The 11,663-nt window shown below is 39.3% G+C and overlaps 1 long non-coding RNA gene across 1 annotated transcript; it reads right to left on the reverse strand.

The window, feature by feature from the left end:
- Window positions 1-2,040: 2,040 nt before the first annotated feature.
- Window positions 2,041-7,166, reverse strand: LOC147365765 (uncharacterized). The gene is made up of 3 exons (XR_015132256.1): window positions 6,943-7,166; window positions 6,445-6,572; window positions 2,041-3,796 (listed from the first exon to the last, which is right to left on the reverse strand). It is a non-coding gene; the product is annotated as an uncharacterized LOC147365765 (long non-coding RNA).
- Window positions 7,167-11,663: the final 4,497 nt, after the last annotated feature.

Genomic DNA, 11,663 nt, shown 5'->3' on the forward strand with positions numbered 1-11,663 from the left:
GAGAAGGGACCTAAGATCACCTGCACCAAACAGAAAGCTGGGAGAAAGTTTAGTGGCCCAACCCAGAGCTTAACAGTTATTGTACACTGGCTTTGTAATTTCCTTCAGTGTGGAGCAAAGAACTTGCAAACAAAGTTGGCAGAGTTCTAACGCTCCAGCACTGTCGGCCCTGGGGAGGAAAAATCATACCCAAATTCCACAGACAACTCAGTGCACGTTTATTCAAAGTGTACATAGGCACAATTCTCGACGAAGTATTTTACCTGTGCGGTGTCTGTTTACAATTGCAGTAACATTATGAGCTGAATGAGTGTGTGCTCAGTCGTGTCTGACACTTTGCGACCCCACAGGCTGTAACCCACGGGGCTCCTCTGTCCATGAGATTTTCCCCACAAGAATAGTGGAGTGGGTTGCCAATTCCTCCTCTGGGGGATCTTCCCGTATAATTAGGCATTATCATTATCCCTATTTTAAAGATTAAGGAACTGAGATGTAGAAGGTTAAGTGACTAGCTAAAGGATACCCTGCAAGTAAAGAGTAAAGCCTGCACTAGACTGAGAAGCAATTTACTCCAGATTTCATAGTATCACCATTTGTCTTCTTAAGTATGTTACCCACAATGCCCAAAACTCCTACAACAGGAACATGTGTAAGCAATGTGCTTTGGATGAAATGGTGACTAATATGATTATGCTGAGATGAGACTTTAAGAAACATTTGAGTCAGGAAGAAAAATGATCTAGGTAGCATTGATAAAATAAGATTTGGTTTGCCTTTAGGTTATGATGAGGAAAATGGCTCTATAGATTTTTGAAACGTTATGCTAGTAATATGTGTAAGAAAAGATTTTCATTTTTCTTTTTTTTTTCATTTATTTTCTTATTCAGTCAGCAAATTTTTTGAGTGTCTACCATATGCCAAGGATTGTTTTACTTCCTGAAGATACAGGGTGAAAAGAAATCAAGTCTCTGACTTCATAAAACTTAAATTCTAGAGGAGGAGCTGGATAATGTATACAAGTAGGCAAATAAAATTATAATTGCAGGCAGTAATAACCAAGAACTGTGAGTGGTCTGAGGTTGTACCCTATTTGCAAGCTAGCAAGTTAGTCTGCCATAGTTTCATGAATGCTGGCAGAGACCTCACATTATATAGCTAGCAAAGATTTTTTTTAATGAAGCCCAAACAAAAATATTTTCAAATGAATGATAAAGTAAAAAATTTTTCAGCAAGAGACCAGCACTAAAGGAAAAACCAAAGGGGTTCTTAGGCCATAATAAAATATGATTCCAGTCCTAGGAGTTCAGGGCCATGAAAATGCAAGAAGAAATAAAGACCAATTCTTTAAAAAGTAAATTTCTGCATGCTGCTGCTGCTAAGTCGCTTCAGTCGTGTCCGACTGTGTGCGACCCCATAGACGGCAGCCCACCAGGCTCCCCCGTCTCTGGGATTCTCCAGGCAAGAACACTGGAGTGGGTTGCCATTTCCTTCTCCAATGCATGAAAATGAAAATGAATACAAATAGATACTGACTATAAAAAACAATAATGTCTTATAGGATTTAAAAAATAGGTGCAAGCAATATTATAAGTCAATCATACTTCAATTTAAAAAAAATGTGCAAATAAATACATTGCAACAATTGCACAAAAGGCAGTAGAGAGTAAGCGGGTTGTGTTAGTGCATATCCTCCTCTAGGAAGCAGATGTCAGGACCGGAGTAGCCACGAAGCAGAAGATGTATGAAGTCAAAGCCTGTGAAGGGACGTTGCGAGGGAGCTGGGAAAGGACAAGTTTGTCAGGTCAAACTGTACCTCCCATGTCTTTCTCACATGCACATGGAACATTTGCCGATACTGACGATATATTAGGTCAAAACCTTGTCAAATAATGGAAATCACTCAGAATGTTTGCTTGATACTATAATTCAACCAGAAATCGATAACAATAACAAAAAATCTCCCAAATGTTGGAAATGCATTATACAATGTATTTCTGAAAAATCCATGTTCAAAACAACATATTGGACATAAAAATCTTTGAAAGATAATGAAATATTATATATCAAAATGGATGGATATTTATGGATATCAACTAGAGTTTTGAGGAAATTTGTTAGATACAAAGTGAAAGAAGAAAAAAAACAAACAATGATTAAAATGTTTTCCCAAGAAGGTAGAAAAACAACAGCAAATTAAACCCAAAGAAAAAGGAAGTAACAGCAATAAAACAGAAATTAATGTTAAAATACCCACAGGTTAATATAATACAAACAAGTTTGTGTTTAAACCAGAATTGCGGTATATGACGAAATTGACACATACATGAACTAGCTCTTCTTTGACAGCTGGAAATTGTGCATAATCCCTTTCCTCTTAAACTTGTATTTTTAAAAATATTTATTTATTTAGCTGTCCCCAGTTTCAGTTGCAGCACACAAGATATTTAGCTGTAGCATGTGGAATTTAGTTCCCTGACCTGGGATCCAACCTGGGCCCCCTTCATTGAGACTGAGGAGTCTTACCCACTAGACCACCAGGGAAGTCCCTTAAGCTTGTATTTTAATCCCACTTTCTCCACATAATTTTATCCTAAAATAAAATATTTCATGCTTCATATTTTATTCATCACCCTACCTTACTTCTCAGCAACACACACACACACATATGCCTCTGGGGCTTCCCTGGTAGCTCAGTGGTAAAAAACCCATCTGCCAATGCAGGAGACATAAGAGATACAGGTTCCACTCCTGGGCCAGGAAGATCCCTGGAGGAGGAAATGGCAACCCACTCCAGTATCCTGGCCTGGAAAATCCCACAGATGGAGGAGACTGGCAGGCTACAGTCCATGCGGTCACAAAGAGTCAGACACAACTGAAGTGACTTAGCACACATGCATGCGTGTGCATTATTATAGAATTCTCAGGACCTCCTCTCTGAGTCTCATGCACGGATCTCAATTAAGATTCCTTGGCCAGATCCAACAAGCTAATCTGAGGGTGAAGGACTCAGAGAGGAGTTTTATGTGACAAGAAATAATATAAGTAAGATACCTGCAAAAATATGTGGAACCAGAGAGTTATTTTTTTTTATTTGTTTCCTCTCTCTCTTCTCAAAATCACTGGCTTAGGTTGTTTCAGTAGCAGAATAAAAATGTGGATCTCTTGAATTTCTAGCTATTTTTTAAAGTAAGGCAGTTTATTTAATTACCTAAATAAACCAAATGTCTATGTTTGTAATCACATCTTTACTTTGTCACTCTGGAATAATACTTTAAAAGCCTCTCTGGGTCCTAAATATTGAAACTTTCATTCCAACATAAAATTTTTGATGTTGTGCTTCAAACAAATGTTTGTTGGGTCAGAAAAAGTTTTTGTTTTTACTGAGTATTTCAAGCTTAATTATTATTTCTGGGGTCTGAAAACTGCTCCTGCAACTCTGAAGCACTTTCAAAGATCATAGAATATATAAGCAAACTATAGTGACAATATAGCCCAAAGGCCACCCAACTTGGTTTGAGAATGAAACTCAGGTAAACAGTCATTTTTCTTTTCAGCTGCTGGGAAAAGAAGGAAACAATTTTTCATTTCACCCCGAGGGCTAGAGTCCAACTGTTTAAAATATCCTTAGGAATTAAAATAAAAACACCATAGGCTCAAAAATGAATCACAGAAAACAACAACAAAATGAATCCCAGGTAATTGCTAGGTGCTTCCAGTTTTGTTTTCTTCTGTTTTTTCATTGTATTTGTGCCTGGCTTTTTTGTCTTTATTAAGTTGATAACTTGCTCATTTGGATCTGATATGAAAAAAAAATTTACATAATGAGTGCAATAGAGTGAAAAAGATGCATCTGTATCATTACAAGCCCTTGAAATGATACTAAGGTGTTTCTATGGTGCATATTTCATGTATTAAGATGCTTTTCAAGATCTTGAAAGTGAAAGTCGCTCAGTCATGTCCAACTCTTTGTGACCTCATGGGCTATACAGTCCATGGAATTCTCTAGGCTAGAATACTGGAGTGAGTATCCTTTCCTTTCTCCAGGGGGTCTTCCCAATCCAAGGATCAAACTCAGGTCTCCTGCATTGCAGGCGGATTCTTTACCAACTGAACTTCTTTACCAATCTTTAATTGGTAAAGTTACCAATTGGTAACTTCTTTACCAATTCTTTACCAATCAGGGAAGCCCTTTTTCAAGATCTTGAAAGACTATCATTAAGCACTTCGCTAGAAGTTGCTTCCATGTTTTATATGTTTGTGTAACACAGTGTCTCTTACTGGGAGGTGGGTGGTGATTTTGTCCCCAGGGCACATTTGGCAACACCTGGAGACATTTTTGATCATCACAACTTGGGAAGGTTTATGCTATTGGCATCTAGTATGGAGAGGCCAAGGATGCTGCTAGTATCCTACAATGAACACGACATCTTCCACAACAAAGAGTTACCAAACCCAAAATGCCATCAGTGCTGAGGTTGAGAAAGCCAGGTGTAAGCTCACATGTGTAAATTCTACTTATTTTTCTTACAATTCCATACTGTCATTTATATCTCTTTCTCCCAAAATAAACAGAAGTGTTCACAAAGTCAGCTTACTTTACTTGTATAGATACATTATCAAAAAGGTCACCAAAAGTAAATGCATTATTTCCAAATTTTCAAGTTTATCAGTATTCTATGTGGGATAAAAATCTGTTCAAGAATACAGGAAAGGGCATATAGAAAAAAGAAACAATTAAAACAAAATTTGACCTTCATGCTATCTGGATATACAAAAGAATTACCATAAAATACATTTGAAATATTAATAATTTTTACTTCTCGATTCTTTAATCATGGTCCATTTTGTAACATCTCTTTTTTCCTACTAAGAAATATTTTTAAAGTAAACAAAAATCAAAGATATGTTTATAAAATATACCTATTTATGAAGTTGCTCAGCCTCTATCCTTAATCAAAAATAACTTTCCACAACATTTTGACTAAAGATCTATAAAAATGGCACTCTAGCAAATGTGGTGCTAATAAAATTGATCAAATCTCCTGTCATTTCTGAAAGTAAATACAGGCAACTGAATCTCCTCTTTTTTGGTTTGTGAAAAGGAAGCTCTTTTAGGAAATATTATGTAGTGTACAGAATATCTTGGAGTGTCCAAGTGTTAGGTTTAAATATCATACAGCCAGGAACAGAGCAAACAGGAGAAAAGTTGAAAGACTGCACTGGAACTAAAGGGGAGACAGCTGCACTGCCCCCACCAGTCTAATCCTGTGACCCCAAGTCAGAAACTTCACCATATCCGACCCAAGAAAATCGGGCACCTCTGCCATCAGTCTTTTCAGGACACACTCTGTGCACAGCCACCTCCCCAAACCCGTGTGCTCACTGCTTTCTCCAAATCAAGTGTAGGTGAGTCAATGTGATAAAACCTAGGCAGCCTGGGGACACTGGTGGCTAGAGAGTGTGGAATGTGGATTTTAGCTTTACAGTCTTTATATTTCTAGAAGTCCAGTTAAAAGTGACTGGAATGGGAGCTGAATGAGCCCAATTATATTGTCAGCTACAGTCACGAAATTATTTTAAGATACATCCACATTTTAAAAAATATTTATTGTATAGCAATCTAGTTAGTCAACTAGTGTTAGTTGCTCAGTCATGTCCAACACTTTGCTACCCCTACTGTCATCCACCAAGCTCCTCTGTCCATGGAATTCTCCAGGCAAGAATATTGGAATGGGCAGCCATTCCTTTCTCAAGGGGATCTTCCCGACCCAGGGATCAAACCTGGTTTCCTGCATTACAGGCAGATTCTTTTCTGTCTGAGCCATGAGTTCTAAAGCTATTCATAATCCTGTTGTTTTTTTTTTTTAATTGTTCGTCACCACTTTTCATGCTTGCATTCTTTCTACGGATGAGTTCTTTCCTAAAATATTGAGCTTAATTGCCATATCATTTATCTATTCTATCAAAAAGTATTGACTGTCTACTACGGAACATTATTCCATTATTATTATTCCATTCTGTGGACATAAACAGTGATTTTAAAAAGAAACATCTTTGCCCTCATGAAGTTCACATTCCAGTGGGAACTCAATAAATCAATGAAGAGTAGGGTCAGCTGCCTACAATGAAAACGAAACTACCATTGACAGACTTTCAGCTTGGAATTTTTATCTAATCTTTATCTAATTTTGTTCATCTCAAAATGATATTTTAAATACTCAATAAAGCATTCTATCTTTTAAAAAATGAAGCTAAGTTACAGAAGCTTCAACAAGACAGAAGTTTGCTCTTTTGCATAAAAGAAGTCTAAAACGTGAGAGATTGCAGAAGTGGCCTCTATTCTCCACTCTTCCCACTGTCACCCCCTTTGTTTTGTAACTTGTTGTTCCTCTCACTAAAGAGGTAGAATCCACTCCCTTGAATCTGGGTTTGTTGATGACTTACTTCAGCCAATAGTATGAGGCAGAAGTGCTGGTGTTCCAGTTCCAAGCTTACACCTTCAGGGACCTCTCATGTTTCACTGTCTCTTTCGTGCCTCCATCATGACTTGCTAAGGATGTGCTCCAGCTGCCCTGGTGGAGGATGAAAGGCAGACCAAGCAGAGCTGAGTCAAAAATTGCCCCACTCGAACCCAACCTAGATCAGCCAACCCTCTGCTGACCCCCAGAAGGGGGCCCAGCCTCAGACCAGCTGAATCCCATATACCTGTGAAAGATAGGTATTATCGCATGCTGCTGAGGTTTTGTGAACATTTGTTACTCAGTATTACTGTGGCGACAGAGAACTAATGTAGGAACAAAGCGATCTGAGCAAGTGAGAAAGCTCAGAAGTGTCAGGGACCCATGCTCCTTTACTTTGATTTTGCTGCTCTGCATCCTCAATTTGTGGCTTATATTTCATGAACTCAGGCTTTCCAGGTAGCTCTAGTGGTAAAGAACCCACCTGCCGATGCTGGAGACAAAGGAGATGTGGGTTTGATCCCTGGGTTGGGAAGATCCCCTGGAGGACAGCATAGCAGTTCGCTCCAGTATTCTTGCCTGGAGAATCCCATGGACAGAGGAGCCTGGTGGGCCACAGTCCATAGGGCTGCAGAGTTGGACATGACTGAAGCAACTTAACACACAGCACATTTCATGGCCCAATATTACTGCTTGGCCATCACATTCAAATTCTGGCCAGTGGGGGAAAAAGAAGAGATAAAGAAGGGGACAATTGCTCCTTTTAAGGAAATTTTCTGGAAGTTTAATACAGGAACTTATTAATAGTCACATCCAGCTACAAGAGGTGAGGACCAGAAAATGCAATCTTTATTTCTTTTGCCTGTGCCTAGATAAAAACTGTAGACTCTATCACCAAGGAAAAAAGGGTGGATCAATACCAGGGGACAGTTGGAAGCCACATGTGCCAATAAAACATCACAGAAAAAATATTGTCTATTTCTCCACTTTTATTCGCATTTAAGTCGCTTACCAAATGAAAGCAATTTCCTAAACTTATCAAACATTTCTTTCTGGATAGATAGTGAAATCACAATATTTTATAATTAAGGAAATATTCATATTCATAAATCCAAAGTAGAATTTTTTCCTGTGGCATTTTACTTTTATGGAATTTAGCTTTTTTTCCAAGTGGACAGGATTTTGGGGGGGATAATTCCAAGAGTGTCTAACTGTCTAAATAATTCAGCCAGTGTTACCAAGTGTTAGGACCAAGAAGCATTCATTTTTGTCTTAAGTGGTCATCAAGCATAACAACAGATTCCATATGGGGTGAACAGCTAGCTTTTTAAAAACTGGGGGGCTGGGGGGGTATGCTGAAAGAACTAGAAGCAGAAGAAGAATTGCTTCAGCACCTACAGGACCATGGTTCAGCCCTGCACCGTAGAATTTGCTTGACAATATTCAACAATATTTTAAGTGAGGAATTTAAATTTAGTAAGAGAATGCACACCAGTAACTTAAACTATGCTAATTTAAACTATGCATTAATAATTCAAGCCATAATTTAAAATACAATTTCCTTTTCCTTGGGTTCTTAATTCCAAAATGAGATTCTAAATGCACTTGAGCAGAGCAATAGGTATTTTTAAGGATGATAAATGAAAGATACAGATTGACTTTGGATGTTTTACATGCACGCCCTGCCCACCTGTGCACACACAGATACACACACACACACAGAGCTAGACTCCACATCCCCTTTTAGAACCTGCTTATATGTGCTTCTCAGAGAGAGGGTCTTCACAGTGCCTGCAAAGTGAGCAGTGGGGCAAAATGCCAACTGTAAATAACTGAAACCATGGTAGACTGCTGACCTCAGATGGGAAAATGGTGCGGTTCTCTCTTCCAGAAGTTTATAATTGAAACCGAATAGCAGCTTTAAGCTCTTAGGTTGATGACCTGAAAGAATTATGGTGGAGCCTTTTCCTATCATAGCCCTGCTTAAGGATTGCATATCAGACTTCAAAGAGAATGGAGAATGAAGCAAACAGGAAGAGTTACAAGAAACCACGATGCCCAAGAATCAGAGAAAGAGAAAGGAATTATCTGTTTCTGATGGCTTTCCTGGCTTCAGTCCGTTATGAGGCCAAATCAACCAAACTACTTGCATCTGGGCCAAATTACTGCTTCCTTCCTGTTACAAGCTCCTAGCGTCCAGTGTGCAAGCTCCTGTGTAAAGTCAATCTCTCCACTTGTAAATTAAGTTACATCCTCTTACCTCTTAATCGAGGACATCATTCCAGATAGTATCCTTAATTTCTCCTGCAACATCAACTTTTTTCTCAATATTAAATCATTTCCCCAGTGACAAAGCAGTGCCTGGAACACAGTAGATGCCAAACAAGTATTTGTTGAAAGGACTCGACAAAAGGGGGAAAAGCACACTCTAGAGATCAGAGCTTCGGGGAAATAAATCGGCAATATCGCAGTGAGAGAAGGGAGTTGGAAGCAGGATTGGCATGGGAGAATTTCACCATTGAGAAATATTTGGGAAAGTCACAGCACACTGAAAGACTGAGATTTAATCATAAGATTATAGAATGCTATTTCACTTCCAGGTTTTATCACAACACCCACAGGGCTCCAATTTAGTATCAGTGGATTGATTGCAGCTGAAAGAGCTGTGGGACACAGACTATCTCTGAGGGCGAGGACTTAGGGAAGCCTCAAGTCAGGAAGGGAGACAAGAACAAGGACACTAAAGAAATGTTAAGGCTCTGACACCTGTAGCAACAGCAAACATGAACACAGCCCACCGTCTAGCTCAGTTAATGTAAATCCACCCACTAAGGGCTCATTCATCTTACTTCCTATTACTTGGTACAAATGCCCAACCTGCAAAAGTAGCCTAAGGAGAAAGGGTGATTAAATGTGATGCAGTATCCTGAATGAGGTCCTGGAATAAATCAGGACATTAGGGAAAATTAAGGAATTCTGAACAAAGCGTGTACTTTAGATAATAATAATATACCAACATTGGTTCAGATGTTGGTATGTGAGATGTTAATAGCAGGGAGAACTGGGAAAAAATTGTATGAGAACTCAGTACTATCCATGTAATTTTTCTGTAAATCTACAACTATTTTTAAATTGTGTTTAAAAATCATTTAAAAAACTGAACATCATTGCTAAGTAATCGTCACTCAGCACCATATTGCTTGCTTCTCTGTTCATTAAAAATATCCCTTCTGGGATCTGGAGATCATGAAGTGTTAACAACAGTTTTCGCACAAAGTAAAACATATAGAGGCAAATGTGCAAATAACAGAAAATACTTAGTGTCTGGATTTTTTTTCCTTTTCCACATCAACAAGACACACATTAAGGCTGACAGTGTCACCTAGAAAAGAAAACCTACACTCCACTGCTATTCTAAAGCCTTTTGAAGCTAGACTTGCAGGGGGAAAAAATCAAGAAAAATCATTAACATCTATGGCTGTTGGCTTTGACAGTTCTTGGCATATTCTGTTATTTCACAGAGAATGCTCTCTTTGGGGTGGAGAGGAGATGTAAGCATTTGTGCTGGATATTTGCAGCCCAGGGCAACAGGAGTGAATGTTCATGTAGACTCATTTGGTTTCCATGCCAGGAAAGGATATGTGTTCTCTGGCCTTCCATGGGTTCATAGACCATAGCAACGCTTGAGCCTCCACTGTCCAAGTTACTTCTGGTTTTGTAGCTCCAACAAACATGTATTAAGTAGCTAAATATAAGGTTATAACGAAGGATGATTTTAAAAGTTTCTCCCCAAAAGTGATAGCTATAACTGATAGCTATAACAAAACATGTAACATTCTGTACTATATAGTGATGTATGGGGGAGTAAATAAAGGAATTACAAAGTATGATTCCTAAAGTGTAATAGTTTCCATATTACTTAGAAAAAAAGAGCACAGAACCAAAATTTGAAAACAATGTAAAATCATATTCACATATTACGAAAGAGTAGCTCTAATGATCACCACCCAGGTATTCAGTTCAGTTCAGTCGCTCATTCATGTCTGACTCTGCGACCCCATGGACTGCAGCACACCAGGTTTCCCTGTCCATCATCAACTCCCCGAGCTTGCTCAAAGTCAAGTCCATTGAATTGGTGATGCCATCCAACCGTCTCATTCTCTGTCGTTCCTTCTCCTCCTGCCTTCAATCTTTCCCAGCATCAGGGTCTTTTCCAATACCCAGGTATTAGAGAAATGCATTTTCTGACTTCCTGATGTACGAACTCTTTTCCTGTCATTCTCTCCCTTCAACATTTCTCCCTTCTAATTGGTAACGGGCAGTGCGTGCGTGCGTGCGTGCTGAGTCGCTTCAGTTTTGTCCAACTCTTTGTGACCCTGTGGACTGTAGCCCCCAATTCTCCTCTGTCCATGGGATTCTCCAGGCAAGAATACTGGAATGAGTTGCCATGCCCTCCTCCAGGGGACCTTCCCTACCCAGGGATCGAACCCGCATTTCTTTTGTCTCCTGCATTAGCAGGTTCTTCACCACTGCGCCACCTGGGAAGCCGGGTAGCGAGCAGAATTGACCCTAATAGCATTCCCATAAATATTTAAAAAGTTGTTGAAGTTCAGATATGTCCAAAATAGCATTTACTTGTAATTAATTTTGAAAACTTGGAACCAGTTAATTCTCTTCATGTCACACAGCCTAGTCATCCAAAATGTAAGCCTTAGGATCCTCCATCCTTCACCCTACCCTCATTTCCACCTAACTGTCTGTCCCCGTTCCTATCTCCTCACCTCTGAATTTCACCTTTACCTGTTCCTTTGTGCCCCTCGAACTCCCAAATCCTCTGTAAATAAACTCTTCTCCTTCCAGAATGTTTCCCACACTCTCTTAATTGTGTAGTCTTTTCTATTGGCTCTTTAGCACTTTCTCAGGAGACGCGAGCTTGATCCTGGGTCGGGAAGATTCTCTGGAGAAGGGAATGGCAACCTACTCCAGTATTCTTGCCTGGAAAATCCCACGGACAGAGGAGCCTGACGGGCTACAGTTCATGGGGATCACAGAGAGTCCGACACGACTGAGGGATTAAGCAGGGACACACTTCTGTGCTCCCAAATTTACTTCCGAAATTTACTCTAGAGTTGATCACTGTCCTAATTCTGTTTCGGGTTCGTTTTTGCATTTCTAAGTCCCTGGAAAGGTCTTACTAAGCATTCA

The sequence above is a fragment of the Bos grunniens genome, chromosome 9 (assembly GCF_055505025.1).
Source record: "Bos grunniens cultivar Pamir isolate PY7600 chromosome 9, Bosgru_T2T1.0, whole genome shotgun sequence".
NCBI lineage: Eukaryota > Metazoa > Chordata > Mammalia > Artiodactyla > Bovidae > Bos > Bos grunniens.